Genomic DNA, 23,422 nt, shown 5'->3' with positions numbered 1-23,422 from the left:
ATTTTGGGGCACCTGGGTGGCTAAGTCATTAAGCGTCTGCCTTCAGCTCGGGTCATGATCCTAGGCTCCTGGGATCGAGCCCCGAATCGGGCTCCCTGCTCAGTGGGGAGCCTGCTTCTCCCTCTCCCATTCCCTCTGCTTGTATTTCCTTTCTTGCTGTGTCTCTATCAAATAAATAAATAAAATCTTTTTAAAAAATAATAAAAGCAGAATTAATTGATTTTATCATATTTATTTTGTATCCTGAGATGTGATGAAATAGTTTTAATTCCAGAAGTTTTATTGTATATTCTTTAGGATTTTCTACACATAGGATGATGTCATCTACAAACAGCAGCTTTATTTTTTCTTTACAATGTAAATATGTTTGTCTGTCTATCTACCTATCTACCTACCTACATGTCTATAATTTTTGTCCAATTACACTGGCTAGAACATCCAGTATAATGTGAGATAGAAGTGACAAGAGCAGGCATGCTTAACATTTCTAATTATAAAAATGTAGTGACTCAGTATCAGTTTCGTTGTTCTATTGCAAAAATATAATCATTGAATGTTTCTAATTCTTAAGTCTAATGATTTTGCGTTAATGAGTACTTAAGTCTTTTTTTCCAAAATTGATATTTGTTTTCAATTATTTTCAACATAAGTAATTATATTTCATGAGACTTTTATTAAAATACACATTTAAGGGGCGCCTGGGTGGCTCAATGGGTTAAAGCCTCTGCCTTCAGCTCAGATCATGATCCCAGGGTCCTGGGATTGAGCCCCACATCGGGCTCTCTGCTCAGCAGGGAGCCTGCTTCCCCCCCCCTCTCTGCCTGCCTCTCTGACTACTTGTGATCTCTGTCTGTCAAATAAATAAATAAAATCTTTAAAAAAATTAAAAAAAAATACACATTTAAGAAAGTTTATCTGGTCATATGAAAGAATAAATATGTTTTAGTTTATTAAATTAAATTTTAAAATTAGTAATGAAATTAGCAATATATCATTCCATATAGATAGTTAGACTCTTTGGGGCATTTATTCAAGATAGATCATATATTATTATGCTATATATTCTGGTCTAAAATATATTTAATAAAAAGACTGATATTCATCTACTCAATTATGTTCTTAAAGTATTTATATCAACTTTTTCTTAGAAATTTAAAAATTAATTATGATTTTTATTACCTCTGTGCCTGATTCTCAGAAGATTGGATTTATTTTATTTTTGTTAAAGTTTTATTCTTGATAACATAATTTTATGGAAAAGAAGATTAAATATATAAGCTTATACATTGGAAATGTTCTTACAGAATGTTTTATGTTTATTTTGATGTTTGGGTTGTTTTTCCTTAGGGGGAAAAAAGACTCCAAACAACATACTTTTCAGAGTGTATCTATGATTTACTTTTTAATTTTATTTTTATTTACTTTTATTTCAGTATATAGTTGACATACATTACATAAGTTTCATGTGTACAACACGACATTTCAACTTTATGGTATAGTCACCACAAGTGTGTCACCATCTGTCACCATACAACACTATTCCAATATCATTGACTAACTCCCTGTACTGTGCTCTTTATTCTCGTGACTTACTCATTCCATAATTGGAAACCTGTATTTCCCACCACCCTTCACCCATTTTGCCCATCCCCATCCTCACCCCCTTCTCTCTGGCAACCATCAGTTTGCTCTCTGTATTTATAGGTCTGATTCTGCTTTTTCCTTGCTTGTTTATTCATTTGTTCTTTAAATTCTATGTATGAGTGAAATCAGATGGTATTTGTCTTTCTTGGTCTGACTTACTTCACTTAGTGTGTGGTTATTCACCACCCACGTGGTTGCAAATGTCATATCTCATTCTTTTTTATGGGTGCATAAATTATATATTATATATATATAATCTTCCTTATCCATTCATCAATCAATGGACATTTAGGTGATTTCCATATCTTGGCTATTGTAATAATGGTGCAGTAAACATAGGCGTGAATATATCTTTTCAAATTAGTGTTTTCATTTTCTTTGCATAAATATCCAATAGTAGAATTACTGCATCAAATGGTATTTCTACTTTCAATTATTGAGGCATCTCCATACTGTTTTCCATAGCGGCTGCACAAATATGCATTTCCACCGACAGTGCATGAGGGTTCCTTTTTGTCCACACTCTTGACAACACTTATTATTTGTTATTTCTTATCTTTTTTTATTTTAGCCATTATGACAAATATAAGGCGATAGTTCATTGTGGTTTTAATTTGCATTTCCTTGATGATTAGTGATGTTGTGCATCTTTTCATGCATCTACATGTCTTTTTTGAAAAATAATAGAAAAATGTATGTTCAAGTCTTCGGGCCTTCTTAATTTTTTAAATTTATTTTTAAGTTTTTTAGAATTACGTATATTCTTTCTTAGTCGATAAGATAGTTCTGATTAAAAACAGGTTACTATTAACCAATATTTCTTCATTTTCACTGACTTTTTTTTTCAAGAGATTTATGGTGGCTTCTGATGTTGTATCTGGTATTCTATAACAACACATCACACTAAGGGCTTACTAGGCAGCTTTGAAAGAGCAAAGAGGTTTTTTGTTTGTTTGTTTGTTTGTTTTTTCTATCTTGCATATCATCTTCAATGCATCAGGGGTAGCTTCCTGCAGCTCTGCAATGAGAAAGAGCCTGAACTGAGTCCAGGAAGACTCAGTGGAGAAATAAGGCTGCAACTGATAGTCACAGCTTCCACAGGGGCAGAAGGAGCATGTATGGTAGGGTGACCCAGGACTAATCTAAAATAAGCCTAAAGTGAATCAACACTGTTTTATGCTCTGGATCATATTAGAGTAAAATCAAAGAGTAATATCATAGGAGACATTAATCTTTAAGATATTCTTTCAAAATGGGACACCTGGGTGGCTTAGTCAGTTAAGTGCCTGCTTCATCTTGAGTAGATCTCCCCATCCTGGAATCAAGCCCTCATCAAGCCCTGAATCAGGCTCCTTGCTCAGAAGGGAGTCTGCTTCTCCCTCTCCCTCTGCCTCTTCTCTCCCCACACCATTCCTGCTCACTTGCACTCTCTCAAGTGAATAAATAAAATCTTTTTTTAAAAAAAATGTTCTTTCAAACTGTCAGAATAAAAACATTAAACCAAAGTATTTTTATAATTAAATCATTCATTTTTTTCACTCATAGGTTATATGCATACACATTGAAAATAAAAGACTATTATTTAATTTAAGCTATGCTACCATTATATAGATCCTATTTAAACATGGGTTAATTATAGTAATAATGATCCATATGTTACTGGAGCAGGAACTTTATAATTCCAAATGTAATAGTCAGAAGAAATTTGTTTCCAGTATGTACTTATTTTTAGTTTTTCTGATGCAGATACTTGAACTAAATGTTCATCCGTGTAACAACCAGTGAATGAATGTATAATCTAAGATTCTAAAATGAAGTTTTAAATATGCTCTACCTCCAATCCAAATCTGGTCAAATCAATGCTTCTTATGACTCTTGGCTCCAAAAGTTACAGTTCCAGAAAGACTAATTTCCATTGATCTGAGGAACTTGTATCCAATAATCCAGATCAATATAAGCTTTTCTCTTGAAATACTTCAAGCTGGCCAAAACTAACTTTGCATTCCACATGTGTAATTGAACCTCTATTATAAAACGATACATGAGCTTCACAGATTTTAAAATTATTTTTGACACTTTCATGAAGTTTTAAATTAACTATTATTTTTACTTGTACTTCTTCCTCTTTCATTTGGAAAAAAAAAAAAAACACAATTGGAGGGACAGGGACTTGGAAAGTATAGTAACATAAAGGAAGGAAAGGAAAACACTCTTCCTCTAAAGGAAGAGTGAATGGAATTTTGTAAGATACCCTAAGTGCAGAATCATCCATTGCATCAATGCTACTACAAGTCAGAATGCCAAGGTCAAGAGAAGTCACACAAGGATGAACTAGAATATTCTGAAGTGGAGATCCATTGGTGGGGAGACTCAAGCTGATGGTAATGCTTGGCATGATTCTTTCTAAATCATACTTGCAAATGATAGCTCCAAAAACTTGCCTTGTATCTGCTATATCCTATTTATCATATTGCATGGATTTTACCTTTTCAGTGATAGAAAGAGAAACTTGTGGTTTTCCTTTGTAGGTTCTAACTTTCCAGGCTAGCTGCTTTTATGGATGCATCACAAAAACAAGACTAACACTATCCAGTGAGTTCTGTAGGTTGGCATCTAAGAAAATTCCAATAGACAATTTTGTAGAAGTAAATCAGGCAGTTCGTTCAATTTTGTATTTAGCTCAGTGCCTTTTTTCTGTCCCAAGTAAAAAAATATGTATATCTATTTTACCTCCAAAAGAAAAGAGCCTTGTGAAATTCCACTAATGCTAATTAATGGTGGATGAGGGGATACAGCCTATTCAACAGTGGAATATAAACATATATCATGTTATTCTTCAGAAAAGCAACAACTTTCCAGAGTTCTCCACCTCTTAGGAGACCATAAACAGATGTTTTATTGTGTGTGAACCAGTTATCATGACTCTGTATCAAGTTCTTATCATCATCCAGCAATCTAACTTCAAAGAGCAGTGCTTTAAGAAAGGGACCATCTTCGGGAATAGGCATATAATTTACTCCATTGAAGACTTTGGCTCATTTTCCAAGAGTGGGATATCATCTGGAGAATCTGATGGTACCACAATGTGGAGATCCTGGTTCATGGCTATGAGCCACACTGTCCACTGAGCCAAGGTAAGCCACTAAAGCATTAGCTCATCCCTGAGGTCACCAAGGAAAAAGGACACAGACTGGCCTTCTCAGATGGACTATTACCAGAAGACCCTAGGCTCACCCAACCTGAGCCACCCTCTACCCCACCAAAATAGGTCTGGCTCAGCAAAGACTAACTCCGTCAGGTGAAGTAACTAAAACCTCTGAGTCTCTCATGCCACAAAAGTTCTGTGAATCCTCACCTAGAATCTCAAGAAACATTCTTCCCCAACAACTCCAGTACTCTCTTCCTATACAGTTTGCTTCTTGGACAGTGACCCAGAAGATCATCTTCACTCACCCCAGCAAGGAGCCTCTGCAGTCTGCCTGCTGCTCACTTCCCTTCAATTCCTCCCTGTAGCTAACTGGCATGCACCTCTACTTCGCTCTGCCATTTTTTTTTTTAATTGGATTGTTTGTTTTTACAGTGTTGAGTATAATTTCTTTACATATTTTGAATATTAATCCCTTACCAGAGATAACATTTGCAAATATCACCTCTTGTTCAGTGAGTTGCTCTTTTGTTTTATTGATGGTTTCATTCACAGTGCACAAGCTTTTTATTTTGATGTAATCCCAATAGTTCGTTTTTGCTTTTATTTCCCTTGCCCTAGGAAACATATCTAGAAAAATTTGGTATGGCAGATATCAGAGAATTTTCTGTCTGTATTCTCTTCTAAAATTTTTATGGTTTCAGGTCTCATATTTAGGTCTTTAATCCTTTAGTTTATTTTTGTGTATGGTGTTAGAATGTGGTCTGGTTTCATTCTTTTGCATGTAGCTGCTCAATTTTTCCAGCACCACTTATTAAAGAGACTGTGTTTTCCCCATTGTATATTCTTGCCTCCTTGGACATAGATTAATTTACCTTATAAATATAGGCTTATTTCTGGACTCTCTATTCTGTTCTATTGATCTATGTCTATTTTCGTGCCAGTATCATACTGTTTTGATTACTACACCTCTGTAGTATATCTTGAGTGTGGAATTGTAATACCTTTAGCTTTGTTGTTCTCTCTCAAGATTGCTTTGGCTATTTGGGGTCATTTACAGGTTCCATATAAAGTTAGTATCATTCTACTTTGGTGAAAAATGATGTTGGTATTTTGATAGAGATTACACTGAATCTGTAAATTGCTTTGGATAGTGTGGACATTTTAATAATACTAATTCTTTATCTGTAACTTAGTTTAATAATATATTCTGAATTATCAGTTATAATTATTTGTAGACATAGAAAGGAAGTAATTTATAAAGTTATTAATACAAGGTAAAGAAATTAGTTAGACATTATTATTATTATTGTTATTATTTTTATTTGGCTTGCTGTGTCAGACTTGGAAAAACAGAAACACCACTTACACTATCTCATCCTAGAAAGACCTTCTGTCCAACTACAATGTGTTAAAGTCCGCAGTGCTTAGGACTTTCAGGGTACACCTACCTTTTAGAGCTGCAGCTATGCTCTTGTAAAGGAGGTGCCCAGCCAATGGTGGACCTTAAGGGTAGTAAAAGGGTTTAGCCATTTCTATGCAACAAAGGGATTTCTTTAACAGGCAGTATTTGTTCTGGAAGCTTTCCATTGGGCTGGCTCAAATGTTGTCATGATGGAATCACAGCCTGATTATTTGCCCTGCATAGTCCTACCTGCTTCCCTTTTTTTCTTTCGAAGTGTTGCTTTTCAATATACCTTTTGTAATTCTAACTCCCTTTCAGCATCTGCTCCAGGAGAACCCAAACTGCATCATTTCAATTAGAAGGAAAGCAGTGCCAATATAGAAAGCTTTCAGGAATCAATATGGCACTGACGGCAGATGATGAGAGAGTGGAGAGCAGAACAGCACTATCAGAGAGCTAACCCAAGAACAAGAAATATGCTCTTCTGGTTTGTGCATGTGACCCTTTGAGTTCTGAACTAACCACTTATGTCTCAAGAACAATCCACACAAGTGCAATCAGGACACAACAATTAATAGATTCAGAGATGACATAAACTTAATCTATTCACAGACATTTTGATATTGAAGTAAACTTACAGAAAATAAACAATCTGAAATTCTCAGAACTAGGGTACTAAAACCACCCTCATCTTTTGCTTGTAAACCTTTAATGCCCAAAGTAATAGACTGCTTTTTGCTATTTTTAAGTATCTGGAAATAATAATTTATATTCATTTTGATATGTAAAATTGTGAGTATTAAAATATGATGTTCATAACTTATCCAAATCTAGAAACCTTTCCTCACTAAGTAACATATCATAATATCAGGAGTACTCTTTTTCCAGCCCATTTGCATCTTCCTTGTCATTTTGAGAAATTCTGAAACGCAGCACCTTCCATTCTAGGAAACTAAGAATCATTTTGTGGAATAAAAGATATATTGCTTATGTGTGAAGCAACTGTATAAAGACAGAAAAAAAGAGAAACACTTCTCACTATGTGATTATTCTAGGAAGTATAAAATCAAAATACAGGAATATAGTTCATGTTTGAGTTGTAGGAATGAGAAGTAATAGGAATACTAGGATTAAGAATATAAGGAAAGACTTAAAAACATAAGGAAAAAAGTAGAAATAACTCGTGAACTTAAAATGTCCAGATGTAAAATGATGCTGTACACAGGGTTGTTACTGTAGGATTCCAGTTTTAATTTTGGAAAAAACAATTCTGGAAATGACAATTTCTGGAAAAAAACTATTCTATAAAGATGGAAACAGATCAGTTGTAAGGGGCATGGTGTGAACGGAGAGTTTGGCTACATGAGGGGATTTTTTGCGTGATGGAATTTTCCTGTATTCTGATTATGGAGATGTACTCATGAGTCTTTGCTTATGTTAAAACTCAAAGAATTAGAAACCAACCCCCCCAAAAATTGCTTTATTTTTAGCTAAAAAGTATTTTAAAAAGCTTTAAGAATTTGATTATGAAAATAACATATTTATGGTATAAAACATTCTATGCTTTTTTTGTGAAGAGTATATCTACTAAAAAATTAATTTATATTTTTAATCTTATTATTTTATATGTGACAAGATAGGACTGGTATTCTGTATTAGCTTTCCCCGCTCTAAATTCAGCCTATGTAGAAATTAATGTGTTTTGGAAGGGAGATATTGCACAGATGTCATTTTCCTCAAAAGCAAGCAAATTATGAATGTAAATAATGCACTGTTTTGGTTTTGAGCTTCCAGAATCACTTGGAATCTGAGATATTGAAATGTCAACAAATTTGAGATCATTTTCTGCCATAAATGGAGATGAATAGATTGATGGCCACTTGTCTTATTTGTAACTTCCATTAATTTTTCTATAAAAATATTTAAGAATAAAATTTGGCAGAGTTTCCTTTTCTATGATTATAGTACAATTATGTTATTATGAGAAAGCACAATCCAAACATAAGCATTAGTTTTATGTCACTTTCACGCATCTTTTATATCACTTTCATTATGCACTAATCATCACATAGGAATATAAAGGTGAAAAGATAAGTCAGAGTAGGGTTATATTAAAATAAAAATTCTGGGACGCCTGGGTGGCTCAGTCAGTTAAGCTGCTGCCTTCAGCTCAGGTCATGATCCCAGGGTCCTGGGATTGAGTCTGCATCAGGTTCCTTGCTCGACAGGGCGGAGCATCAGGCTCCTTGCTCTGCCTCTGCCAGCCATTCTGCCTGCTTGTGTACTCTCTCTCTCTCTCTTTCTCTCTGAGACAAATAAATAAATAAAGTCTTAAAATAAAAATTCTTGGAGGCTTCTGGGTAAAAAGTCAATTTGCGTGTAGATGTGTTCCCTATCTAAGATATTCAGTAAGTGATTATACACACACTAATGTCTATACAAACATGTACATGAGATCAGTAACAAACATCAACATTTTACGAATTATTACACTTGTACCAAGCAATGTACATACCAGACATTGCAAAGTTTAGTTAACGCTAAGTTTGTATATCCCTTGACTTGACTATCTATTGGCAGCCAACATGGATGGTACTCAAGAACTGAGGCAGCACACAGCTGATAGTTATTCCTTACATTGCCAAATTCTTCCATAATCCCACTGATCAAAAATAAAATCTTAAAGAAATCATTAATAACACAGAACGGTCTCATGAATTATCAACTCTATATCCCTTACTGTTGCCATGAATTCTCCAGGCCATCAGAAAGCCAGGTATATTTTGTGAACAAGATAAAACACCTTATAACTATTACATGCAGAAGCTAAAATTATTTGTTTACAAATGTTATTACTTTAGATGGTATAGATGGATAACATACTGCTTGTCTAAGGAAAATATTTAGTTTAGACATGCACAGAAAAATGATCTTGGACTTCCAGACTTCTACAAAAAAATTACTCTTGTTTATGGGAGCCCAGATTTACCAATGTTATTGAAACCCAAGTTTGGCTGTTGTCCCTCAAAAAGCCAGTCCTCAAGAAATGAATTTTGATTGGAAAGGAATTTGAGCTTTATTCAGGAGGCTGGTAACCAGGGGAGAAGGCAGACTCTTGTCCAAAAGCCAACTCCAAGCATTCCATCTGACCCAAAGACTTTTAAAGGGGTTAAATCAGTTAAGGGAGTGCAGATTTCTGGATTACATGGAGACTTGATGATGCCAACTACAGTTATCTCATGGTGCTCAGAGGTTATACAAGAAGGTTTGGTTCCTTGGTACCCAGCAGTTGTCAAGAGTATTCTTTCTTTCTTTCTTTTTTTTTAAGATTTTATTTATTTATTTATTTATTTATTTATTTATTTATTTACTTACTTACTTACTTACTTACTTATTTATTGAGAGAGAGAGAGAGAGGAGGGACAGAGGGAGAGAAAGAATCTCAAGCAGACTCCACACGGAGCATAGAGCCCCATACAGGGCTCAGTCTCATGACCCCTGAACCAGGATCTGACCAGAAACCAGGAGTTGGTCACTTAAACCACCTGAGCCACCCAGGCACTCCAAGAGTATTCTTTTCTTTCTGGAAAGGAGGCCAAGGTCTACAGATGTGCAAAAGGATATCAGTAAGTCATCTGTGTGACCTTAAAAAAGAAAAACATTTTGCTGAAAAATTGCTGGACTCATTGGAAAGCTGAGGCTGCTTCAAAAGGACTTGTGGGCCTCTCTGGCCTCAGAAAGTTCTGATCCTTCATTCCCCAAGGACAGTGTCTGTAGATCTAAAAGTAAGTAAATTAGTTTTGTTAAAGATCAAAGGTCTTAGGTCAGCAAGCAATGAGTGTGTCAACCTGAAGCAAGTTTAACCCTTAAGGCCACCTGGAATGCTCTTAAACCAAAACACTTGATATTACTCCTTTTCACGTGTGAAGAATTGACCAAAAAACTCCCCTTAAGTCATTCTTTGTTCGCTTTTTACCCCTTACCCACAAAATCAGAGGAAAAAATAAAACAAAATTATCAAATGAATGTATAAAGTCCACATTTCAATTTCTTTTGTGTGTAAATATTGCATAACATAAGGGTACCTATTTTAACAATGGAACATAGTTCTTGCCATAAAGTTTTAAAATTTAGAAATATTTCTTCTGCTTATTTATTTTTCTTATTAAAGCAAATTATTTTTAGGGAAGGGTTATAGAATAGTTTTGGGGGCAGAAAAACTGTGTTTGGATCTTACCTCTACTATGTTGCAAATATGTACTTAAAACAGGATAATTTATTGGAATGAAATCCAGTTTCCAAATGAAAATTCAGAAAAACTTTATAAATATCTAAAAATGCTAGAAAATGACCATATCAGCTCTGTATTCTGTATCAGTTTGCAAGCTGTTTTATTTTTCTTCAGCAATCAAAACAGTATTTAGTTTGAAACGCGTAACAAAATTGGAAAACCATAGCTTTGCATGTTTGTTCTGTCTCCGGTTATGAATGTAACACTTCTGAATGTTCCAGAATGACAGTCTTAAAATGAAAGGAAAAGAATATACTTGCACAGCACATTTGGCTCCAAAATCTGATTTCTGGAAGCTCTTGATGGTCTTTCCAATAGTATTAAGGTTATGTTTGCCTGATAAGGAAAACAGCCAGTCACTTCAGTCAACAACCTAGTTTTCAGATATCCCAGCGGGGGAAAAAAAGTTGCATTCATAAATGCTTTCCTCTTCAGAATTTTTCCTTGCTGTGATAAATATGGATTCTGAATTTTGAGAAACCTATTTACTCTGAGAAGTAGAATTCATATATTTACTTGATAAATTGCTATTTAAAATACTATTGTAATAGAGGATAATCTTTGGTATACTTTTAAAACCAATTTGATATCTCAGCCCAAACTAGGTTTTCATCAGTTAATGACTTGGAGAATATTTATATTTGTCACGTTGGCTCTATAATTTAGGTCATGAGAGAAAGTTCTCCTGGGATGCAGTAAAACTTGTGATTATGAGAGCATACTCTACAGTATGCTCTTGGTCAGTTTCCAAGACTGACTTTCACACTCTAAATATGTAAATTTTGAAAATTCACTGAAATTCTCTTAAGATTTTGTAAGGATATCGGAGAAACAGCATCTCTTAGTACAGAGTAAAGTGAGGATGTCACTTCTTCATGTCCCCCCAGGACTCCTTCCTCTCTTAGACAATTCCTACTTGAATCAAGAGAAGTGTGGGGGTGGGGGCAGGGGAATGTTTTGTTTTTTTCTCTCTCACTGCTGAAACTGCCTGAACAGGGCTCTCACTGAGAATCTCTTGGAGACCTTTAAACATTATAGTTTTTTCAGTGGTCCCTTTTTCAACCTCTATCAAACATCAGTATGTGTGTGCGTGCATGCGTGCGTGTGTGTGTGTGTATGTGTGTGTGTGTGTGTGTGTGTATTTTTTTTTTCTTTTTTAAAGGACAGACCATGTTGTTCTCAACATATAAGGAGTCCTGGCTCCTTAACCTTAATACATTGTCTGGTGTCAGTCATGTCCAAATCCTTAGAAGTGCCCTTTGTACTCATCCACTTCCCATCCAGACTTTTACACATCCGCCAATTCTTTCTGTTTTCTCCTGGAGAAAGCTATTCTTTCCTGGAGGACTACAGAAGCTCTTCCTAAGCTCTGTCAGATGAATTGGAAGCCTTTCAGTAAACTAGCCAGTTTATAAATCAAATATATACTGTTCTTGGATGAAAACTCCATCTTGGATGATGAATCCTTGTATTTCGTGTTTGTACTTCATGAAGCTACATGCTGCATTGTGGGTCTGTAGAGCTCTATTATTATGGTTTCTGACAGACCAGGAGCATGTTATTCTTTATTCTCTTCTAAATGCTGATTGCAGATTCTACCATCTCTAGTCTGCACTAATCCCAGATCCCCTAACACAGGACCCAAGAAGCATTAATTTGCTATATATTTACTCTAGGCTCATTCCAGCCAATGATGCTGAAATATGTAAACAAATTTATTGACAAAATGTGCAACAGAACGATATTCAAAGATGAGGAAGCAAAGAAAAAATAGAATTATGTATATGAAAATGAACACAGAAACAAAAATCAATTCATGAGTAAAGCATCACATTAGTCACAAAGGAATACAAATTTTATAAATTCACAATATATTTAAAAAGATCACTTAATACAATTGAGAGAAACAAGAAGACTTGAAAAATGAAACAACAGTTAAATGAAAAAGACTGTAGGTTAAAGGCCTGAAAACAGCAGCAAGTCAGTGGAATATTCTGAGAATGTCCCACACTGATAAGAGATATAAAACCACAGCTAAAAGAAGAACACCTACCAGAAAATTAAAAAAAAAAAAATCACTTACTTTGTCTACAAATTATAGCTGAAATTTCAGCAAAACAAAGCCAAAACGATTTTATTAAAAGAAGTCAGGGAGGGGCACCTGGGTGGCTCAGTTGGTTACACCTCTACCTTCAGCTCAGTTCATGATCCCAGGATCCTGGGATTGAGCCCCACATTGGGCTCCCTGCTCAGCAGGAGCCTGCAACTCCCTCTGCCCCTGCCCCTGCTCATGGTTTCTATTTCTCTCTCTCAAATAAATAAAAATCTTTAAAAAATAAGAAGATAAAAGCAGCCAGAGAAAAAGGAAAATGTACTACAAGAAAAAAAATGACAAAAGGTTTTTCAAAAACAGTATATGTAAGATCTTTAAATGGAATAATAATTTTAAAGAGCTGAGAGATTATACTGACAGACTGTTTTACTCGTAAGATTATTTTTAATAATAAGAGTAAAATATATTGCAAACAACCCAAACTTTTTAAAATCAAGATAACATTAAACAAAGAGATTCTGAAGAATGTATTTTAATAAGAATCAACATATTTGAAAAGTAAAATCTGAGAAATTATAAAGAAACACATTGGAAAAACAGTATACAAACTTAAATATACATTTACTGAATAACACAACATTTATGCAAATAATGATGATGATCAGGAAGATGAGGAATATAAAGATGATACTTAATAGTGAAGAATAACAAAACTGAAATCTTGTATAACAAAAACATGCAAACTCTTTGGAGGTGATTAGGCTTTTTAAGTCTTTTTAATTCGGAGAAATGACAATAGTGATTTTGAATTAGTTAATTTTTAAAATATCAGCTATGTTAAATTTTAAGGATTAAAATATTAAAGATTAAATTGTTCAAAAATTTAAAAAGGATTGGATGTTCATCTCACAGTATACACAGAGTAAATTTAAATGACAAGCAAAATTATAAACATTTTAAAGCACATTACACTAACTTGTAAAGTTGAGTAAAGACATGTTTTTATAGAAGACGTGAAAAATAACAACTGTAAAAGAAACAATTTTTTAATATGGAAATCTTAAAATTAAGATTCTAGAACAACATAAATGAAATAAGTCCCTCATAAATGGGAGTAATTGACATTCCCATAGAGCTAGACTGCCATGTGTCTGAAAATTGAGGCCTATCCCTATACTTAGGCTATTGTTATCAATTTACATGCCACAGGTTCTTTAAAATATTCTAGGAGGGGGTACCTGGGTGGCTCAGTTGTTAAGTGTCTGCCTTGGGCTCAGGTCATGTTCCCAGGGTCCTGAGATGAAGCACAGCATTGGGCTCCCTGCTCTGCGAGAAGCCTACTTCTCCCTCTCCCACTCCCCCTGCTTGTGTTCCTTCTTTCACTGTGTCTCTCACTGTCAAATAAATAAATAAAATCTTTTAAAAAAATATCCTAGGAGGAAGCTTTGCAGAACAAAATTACAATATTATGTACCTTCTTCTGTCTCCTTCATTCTACTGTCTCTTGACTTAGTCCTCAGAATTAAGGCAAGATATTTTAATTATCAGTGCACATGTCCTGAAAATGTATAAAACTAGTAAGGAATATAATGGGAATAACTTCTTTTGGAAAAAGAGCAGGAATAGCTGATGTTTGATCTGATCATACATGGAAAGTAACTGAATTAGAGATATGTCTCAAGAGGTGATGAAAAGCAAGAGGGCATTTTAACACCCTCATTCTGTAGGTAAGCCTTAACCTGTACAAGAATTTATTGTTCCTCATCAGGTCAGGGTGGGACCTGGAAGGAGTAGCATTTTCTTTTTGTATGAATTTTTCCTAAAATCAATCAGAATAATGAGGTTCTTCTTAAAACACAATATCTGGAAATTATTTTGGAATCATAACACTTTTCCTGCTTGACTCAATACCAAAAATATAACATCATCTATCTATGACTTATTGTTTATTTTGATCCATATTAGAGTAACAAGCTAAGCTAAAATTTTGCTTCTCTTTTCACACAAAGAGTAGCATATATTTTTCTTTTCATTGCCATAAGGAGATATATGGACAATTCTAAAATATAACCAAAATTACTATTTGGTATCTCTCTACTGCCAGTTCATAATTTCAGTGTGTCTTGCCTGGAATATCCATAAAGTTCTGTGCAATTTCTTTTTTCTGTCGGTCCCCTGGGCTCTGATATTTCAGTTCCCAAGCAAACAAACAGCACGAAAGAAAACAAAATTGCCAATGTCTTTTTTTTTAATACCCCAATTTTATTTTCCTGATATTTAATTTTCTGCTTGAACTAACCCCACTCAACTTTCTCAAGCTTATCTTTTTCTAATCCCTTTAATGAAACACAAGACCTGTCCAAACTAAGGGTTGTTCTTTTTTTAATACATGCTTATACTTTCAGATCTTCATTATTTCTACAAACATGCTCCTTAGTCTTGACTCATCTCCTTTGTTCTACATTCCACTTGCACTTTAGAGTCTATCTCAACTGGGAAAAAATATTTCTTGCTCTCTCAAGACCTGTGCTAAAGCATTTTCTCCCTTTTCCAAATAAATAATGACTCTTATTTTTAACTCATTATGATCTATATTTTTTCAACCCTGTGTTATATTTATGTCTGAATCTTATTAAATGCTTTAGATTTTAAAATCTTAGAAAAGACTATTGTATCTGAATAACATTTATATTCACCATACTGTACATAATAGGTACCACATAAATACTTTTTATAGTTATCAAGATTCTAATAATCGTAAGAATCAAATTTTTATCTTAAATTAAGATCCAAAACCTTTCTTATTCTTTTCAAAATTGAGGAAAGTAATTGAAAACCAAGTAAAAGAGATAACTGAAAATATCTCCTTTGATTGCTCTCCAATATGGAAAAGAATAAATATTCGCCAGATGACAAAAATAATAATTCATAATACATAATTTTAGAACATATTAAATAAATAAATAAATAAATAAAATCACTGCTTATTAATTATAAAAGCAAACTGAGCATGATTTTATGTGAATGCAAGATTAACATTTTGTTTCCTCATATCTAACTCTGTTTTCAGAGTTAGATATTATAAATATATCTATATATTTATATAAATATATAGATAATATAATAATAAATATAATAATATAAATATAATATAAATATAATAATAAGTATATAATAAATATAAATATAATAATAAATATAAATATATATCTATATATTTATAATATATAATATATATTATATAAATATAATATATTTATATTATAAATATAATATAAATATTATATTATAAATATAATATAAATATTATATTATTAGTTTTTATAAGACAATGAAAGCAGCAATATTTAACTATGGTCGAATATACTTTGTGTTGCACAGTGAATTTCAGTCCATATAAGAGCGGGAATGGCAATTTATTTCTGTAGTGTTGACTAAATACAAATGATTAAATCATAAAATATGGTTTCACAAATTTGTGAAATTTATTTCACAAATAATGCAGTTTACTTTACCTAGTTACTAGTTACTTGCTTGACTCCTTAGTGGAGATCATATGCATGGTTCTTTTAATATACTAGACACTTGTTGATAGTTCTTGTATGTCTGTCAGCAGAAATCAGGAGAAAGATCATCATCTGTATAATGTTACTGATTTTATAGATACAGGAATTCTCACTGAGTTTTTTAGATTGTGAACATTGAGGTGTTTTAAATGTAACATTGTACTGGCTGTACATACTTTTTATGTTGAAAAATAAAAATTTAAATAGAACTGAAGTGGGCAAAACCAGAGAATATAGCTCACTATGTGGTTCTAAGGGTAGATTACAGAAACTAAGTATATTACAGAAACTAGGTATATCTCCACTTTGTTTTTGTTCCATTGAAGCTCTTCTGGGTAATCCTGTTGTGGAAACATAGTGGCAACACAACCAAAATATTTTAAAATAATTTATGTCAAAGCCTCCCATAGTACATAACTAGATGTGATTCTGTTTGCCTGCATTAGTCATACGTTGTCTGAAGATATGTTAGTGAAACATCTGCTTTCATTTCAGTCCCTTGATCAGCCGATTTTGTGGCTGAAATAATGCAGCATGAATAGCCACAATGAAAAATCTAACGGTCTTCACAGACAGTAGTTCTATCCATCACCACCAGTAACACATCTCCACTCTGCCAACAACATCTTCATTATCTGATACTATTCTTCTCTTCACCATTGTATTTAATGTGCTGAGTTCTTCTGAGTATGACGTAATCATCTTCTAAGTCACATACACCATTCAATCATCGCTAAAAGCCTTAGAACATTACTTTCAGAAAGTATAAAGCCTAATTTGACCATGTTTTGTTGTTACTCTAAGAATAAATAAAAATTCTCCCATTTCTCTGCATTAGCAACATTTTTAATTTGTGACATTTTATCTGAAAAATCACGCAGAAGACATCCAGTCCGTGATTATCACATGTATATCATCCATAAAACTAAGATTTTTTTCAATCTCTTCAATTTCCCACTGCTTTATAATTTTAACATATGCATAAATTTTTTTATTATGTCTATTATTTAAAAGCATAACACTTCTAAGATAACTATTATGCACTTCTATAATAATACTAATTAGTGTGAAATGAAGAAATAATATTACATGTTCTGAATTCTATTAAATCCATAGTTTAATTCTAAGAGTGACTTACCCAGTAATTCAAAACATCAGTTTATTTTAACACAATCTGATCTAGCTATTCGTTCATCTTTACCCATACCAACCTATATACACAGACTGTTTGGGGCAGGATGTGGGCTTTTATATCCTTAGACCAAATTCTCTCCAAAGTCATGCATTCTCTTACTGAAAAAATATCTTGAAAACCTTGTCTAATAGCAATATTACAACCCCTACTTTTATATTGCTTGTGTTTTCTTGGAATAATTTCGTCTACCCCTTTAGTGATGATGAGTCTCTCTACTTTAGGTTAAGTATCTTATAGAAAAAAAATTAAATATTGATTAGTGAGCAAATCCAAAAGCAGAAGAATTAAACTCCATTTATAAATATTGATATGATTGATATACTTAGTTCTGTATTTTCATGAGATCTTAAGTTACTTTCCTGTGCGTATTAAATATATCTTTCTATATATAGTGTTCTTTCTTGGCTCTTTGGTACTAATTCTGGTATTTATGAGGATTTTGAATTCGTTCAAATTATCATGTTGCAGTAATATAATTCATAATATCCTTAGGCTGCTATTTATTTGGGATTCTACAAATCTTTGCTTCTTACTCATTACTGATACAGTCATTAATGGGGTTATTTTATATTCTCACATTTACTTTCTACTTTTATAGAACTTTTAAAATTTAAATATTATCAGTTCATTTTGTTCCCACTTTGATTCCAATAACTACAGTTAAATATGTTTATTGCTGAGCATTGTTCTTCCCTACAGTTTTACCTCTAACTGATTCTTCAGAAAGGACTCATTACTACATTCGTGAAAATTCAATTATTCTCATATTCTTGATAGTTGAACGACAGTTTGTCTGAATTCCAAAATGCTTTTTTTTTTCCTTTGTGTTTCTTAAAATATTATTTCACTGCTGTCTTATGTTGTGTTTTGTCAAGAAACTGTTGTTGACCTGATTTTCTTCAGAAGTGACTTGATCATTTTGCTTGGAGGTTTTGTATCTTTTCTCCCTATGAATTACAGTACAATAGTTTTACATGTCCTAAAATTGTCAGTCATGTACAATTTTCATAATTACATAATGAAATCTTGAATATATGGATAAAAACTATAAATAATAGTTTTAAATATTATTTCTATCTCTTTGTTTTGTTTTTCTTTGAGAATTAGATTTGCACATTGGATTGGATTAGGGTTAGGTTTAGGGTTGTAGTTAAGGCATTCTAACTATTTCACTTTCTTATATTTTAGCACATTATACTCTTTTTCTTCTCTTCACCGTTTTGTTTCTTTTCATAGGAACACATTGTCTCCTGGCCTTCTTGTTGCTCCATCGTCCTTTTTTCTTGTTGCTTTGATTTGGTGGTTTTTTTCAGTGAATTTTCTGAATTCTCTTCTCACATTTTATGTCTTTCTTTTTAAAATTCTACTTGAGTTTTAAAAACTGCTGATTCATGGGGCACCTGTGTGGCTCAGTGGGTTAAAGCCTCTGCCTTCCACTCAGGTCATGATCCCAGGGTCCTGGGATCAAGCCCCGCATCATGCTCTCTGCTAAGCAGGGGGCCTGCTTCCCTTCCTCTTTCTTGGCCTCCCTCTCTGCCTACGTGTGATCTCTGTCTGTCAAATAAATAAATAAAATCTTTTAATAAATAAATAAATAAATATTTTTTTTTTAAAAATGCTGATTCATTACATACAATTGTATTGTATATACAATACATTCATTGTACATGTTGCTACAATTGTTAATTTAAAGATATTTCATTTATCCTGGAGGGATTTTTTTTTTAAATAGTTTTACCTACCAACTTAGTATTTTCATCCTGTGAAAATCTTACCACTTTCTATATTGTCTTACATTAACTTTTCAGATAGGACTTCTGGCTTTTTTTTATTATGCTAAGTGTTTTGAGAGGCAGTAACCCTTGTGACTATGGATAGTGTGAGGTATTTCGTTAGCTTACTAAGTTTCCTACTATTAGTAAAATCAAGTGCATTTTTTTCGATAAAATACTCTATTTAAAACAACTATGGTTTTCAGAACTGTGATGCTCTTGTTACTGTAGGACTCATTTTTACTATTTATTCTTCTTTTTTTTTTCCCCTACACTATCTCAACAAGGTCTGCCTCTCCTTTCAACTTGTTTTCCTCCCCATCAGCACTGCCCCTCTGATTACAGGCACCATGGAGAACATTCCCAGCAGCCAGTTCTCTGCTCTACTAAGTGTCCCTCCCTTTCTTCTTGTTTTCCTCTCTCAATGAGACTCTCTTCTGTGTCATATTATCTGCACCTGCCACCAGTAGGACTCTACTGCACTGTTATTTTTCACGCCAGATTCTGTGCTCTGCTACAGACTCTTGAGTCTGCTCTTCTGGTTCCAGAACTTTGTCAGATCACTTAGTTACAAAGAGAATGGATTCTGTGTCCCACTTCTTTCCTACATGTGGATTGTGAGTGGTTTTATTTACTCTTTTTGTTAAACTCTATAGTTTTCGAGGACATGTATAGATATTTATTTAACTTATTTCACTACCATCCTAGGAGAACACCTATCCATCACTGTAGTTGTTCCAAAGATGGAGGAAGGATGTCCTAATAATTTTATAAATACTTAAAAATGATTTATGTAATTGAAAAGTAAAGTACACATTAAAAAACATAAAAGGTACGTTGTTTCAACCCTCATATTATCATCTTTTAAATCTGTTGCTATACACAATTGTTTCTGCTTATATGTCAAACATTTCTATTTCAGATGTAACGTGGTGTTTTTACATTGCTTTCATATTGTAAACTAATTTGTTGTTCTAGACAAGTTAATATATTGCCTATGAAGGGCAGCAGAATTTGCTGCAGTAAATTATGTCTCTTCGACAAAGGATTATTTTAGGCTGATTATTTTTAAGAAACAGCAACATAGGAAAAGCTCTGAAAACTGAGTAGAAGTTATTCTTTTGTAAGAAGCATTTACATTTATAAGTGATATCTCTATTTTCCCCTCTCTGTACCAGGAAGAAAGGGATGACTAAATTTCTAGAAACTCTTATCAGTGAAGAAGGCACCGACCTAAAGCTGAGTAACAACTTAGCCCATGTTTACTGTGCTTTTCCTGATAGCCTCCCATGACTGGGTCCCAACTCCCCAGTATCTTCTTTTGTCTCTAGCTGTAGATGGTATGTAAGGTGGCCACTTTGGCCATTTCTGGGAGTTACTCAAGTTTTCCTGGGTATCTCCTACATAGAACTTATACATGTTATTAAACTTATGTTTTTCTCCTGTAAATCTGTCTTTTGTCACGGGGGGTCTCAGCCAAGAACCTAGAAAGGCAAAATAAAAGTGATTTTTCATCCCCTATACCTGCAGCTCTGAATAGTCACCGATTTTTTTCATCTTCAAAAATTGTTTCTCTGCTGGAGTCCTTTCTCCTTCTTGACTTTGTTTTTTTTTTTAAAAAAAAAGGTAAATTTTAAAAAAAGAAAAAAGACAACAGAACCAAAATGAAATCACTTGTGTTAAGCCCCATGTCAGCAAACCAAGACCTAATACCTGACCTAATTGCAGTTTCAGTCTCTGACAGGAATCTAACTTTTAACCATTTAGTCTGGAATTACCTGGACCAAACTAGAGAGGTCATCTGGGAGAGACACTATAAAAGGAAGGTGACATTGTCTGAAAGGTTTGATATAGTTTCCTTGTCCCACCTCCTTTCTGCCTATAAAAACCTTCTATTTTGTACATCTCGTCAGAGGTCTTTTCTGATAGACTGGATGCCGTCCCACTTGAGAATTATTAAATAAAGCCGATATGATCTTTAAAAATATTCAGTTGAATTTTGTTTTTTAAACAATTGTGCAATTGATATTATCACCAATTTACTATAAAATGTAGTGGATTTTTTTTTTTTTATAGTTAAGTATTTCACAGAGAGAATAATGTTTAATTGCCGCTTGAGGCACCACCAAGTCAGCTGTTAGAGAATGGGAGCATGGGATGATAGCTGGAAGGACTGTCACCCAGAACTACTCCTCAATCCCATATTTATTAGATACAAGGTAACAAAGGGGAAGAAAAGAAGGTTATACATTAGTTGTGTGTCTAGTAGGTAAACAAGAAGGAAAGTGAGTCATATGTTGGTCACAAGTTTTAGAGGTAAACGAGGTAAACAGGAAGAGAAGTAGGGTGTGTCTGGTCCAGCAGCAAGAGATTTGTAGTTGTGCAAATGCACTTAAATGGATTACCTTAGCAGGAGGCTTTCTCTGAGGTAGTGGAGACAAACAAAAAGGGAAGCAGGGTGGCATTCCCAGCTTCTCAGCTTCAAAGACGGGTATCATCCGTTCAGCCAGAGGCCTGTTTTTCTCAGGGTCATCTTTGAGCATGCTTGTGTGACCAGTACAAGTCCTCATTAGTTAAAGTTATAGTTTAAGCAGTATATTATTCTGAGGGACGGTTACAGGCTGCTAGGACTCTTAGCTCAAAAGCTCACCGGTACAAAGTTTTTACTCAAGTACTTGTTTTAACTAAAGTCCAGATAAGCAAATTTTAGCCAATAAGAAATCGATTGTTTTGCATAACCCACAGAATTGTGCACAGCATCTGCTAATTATTGGTAAGATAAGACTCACGGCATAAAGACCCTTCACTGCTACCTCCAAGGGTCCTCTGACTCAAGGATTGCCTATTGTTCTGCCAGGTGACATCACCTAGATACATAAGGTCTCTTTTCCAACCCGTTCTTGCCCAGTTCCCTTGACCTTCCCACCGTTTGTGTGGTGGCCCTTGCTATAGGGACAGTTTGGTGTTATGAAGAACTTCCTCCATGCAAATCTGTCCCGGCATCACCCAAGAAAGTTTGTGTGTGTGCTACTGCCACCTGGTGGTCATTTCTGTTTCTTCTCTCAGCTCTAAAATCCCCTGAAAAACCCTTGAAATATCTCTACAGTCAACCGGAGTAGTTTTTCTTATAACTGCACATACTTCTTTTCTTTCAAAAAAATACTGTCAACTGAGTGCTTCCTTTTCTGCTGATTAATCCAGTATATATCTCCAGACTATAAAATTTAGAAATCTAAAATATAAGGGAAAAAAAAATCGATTGCTCCATTGTTAAGATTAAAGCACTGTGCTAGTCATTGAACATATAAAATAACTTATGTGTTAAAAACCTCACTTTGGTACATCTAGCAAATGATTTCTGAAAACATCACGGCAGTTTGATCTGCCACAATCAAGCAAGAAAGCATTTCAAATCTTTGCCATTAATCAACATTGTAAACTTAAAAAAAGGGGGTGATTTTAAGTTTTGGAGTTAAAAGTGGCATGTCATTTTAATATACATCTGGCTATAAGCTAGTGAAACTCATTATAAATTTTTGTCTAATCTTATGAAATTGATATCACTAACTTATTATTTGTATAGATTAATTGGATTTCATTATATATTTTGTGTTAAAAACTGATTTTTTAATTTGATTTATGTATATTTAATAGTCCCAGCTAACAACTACAATATTCCTTGTAGTGATTCTCATTGTTTTAGAAATAATTTCCCAGTAAGAAATAAGATTTTTTCCTTTATTAAATCTTACAAAGATTTAAGTACCTATATTCAAGAGGCTCTTGTATACTGGTCATTTTCTAAAGTGTGTGGTAAAATATGCATTACATAAAATGGGCTGTTTTCACCATTTTTTTAATGTATAGTTCAGTGACTTTAGTGCATTCATATTATTGTGCAATTACCATTACAATCCATTTCCAGAATTTTTCATCTTCCCAAATTGAAACTCTGTACCCATTAAAAACAAAAACAGGGGCACCTGGGTGGCTCAGTGGGTTAAAGCCTCTGCCTTCGGCTCAGGTCATGATCCCAGGGTCCTGGGATCAAGCCCCGCATCGGGCTCTCTGCTCGGCGGGGAGCCTGCTTCCTCCTCTCTCTCTCTGCCTGCCTCTCTGCTTACTTGTGATCTCTGTCTGTCAAATAAAAAAATCTTAAAAAAAAACAAAAACAATAACAATAACAATAACAAAACAACAACAACAACAAAACCCAAATTCTTATTCCCTATTTCTTCCAGTCTCTGGCAACTACCATTCTACTTTCCGTCACTATGACTTTGGCTACTCTAAGTATCTCATATAAGTGTATCATACATTTATAGAGAGATCTTTCTGCCTGACTCCAGTT

General features: G+C 33.9%; 1 pseudogene across 1 annotated transcript; it reads right to left on the bottom strand.

Annotated features, from left to right (window-relative positions):
• Positions 1-3,277: 3,277 nt before the first annotated feature.
• On the bottom strand, positions 3,278-21,614 carry LOC308343369 (AP-5 complex subunit mu-1-like; annotated as a pseudogene). Its single transcript has 2 exons — positions 21,477-21,614; positions 3,278-4,192 (listed from the first exon to the last, which is right to left on the bottom strand). The product of its transcript is annotated as an AP-5 complex subunit mu-1-like (transcript).
• Positions 21,615-23,422: the final 1,808 nt, after the last annotated feature.

Source organism: Martes martes (genome assembly GCF_963455335.1).
Source record: "Martes martes genome assembly, chromosome: 5".
In the NCBI taxonomy this organism is placed as follows: Eukaryota; Metazoa; Chordata; class Mammalia; order Carnivora; family Mustelidae; genus Martes; species Martes martes.
This window is presented reverse-complemented; position numbering and strand designations above follow the sequence as displayed.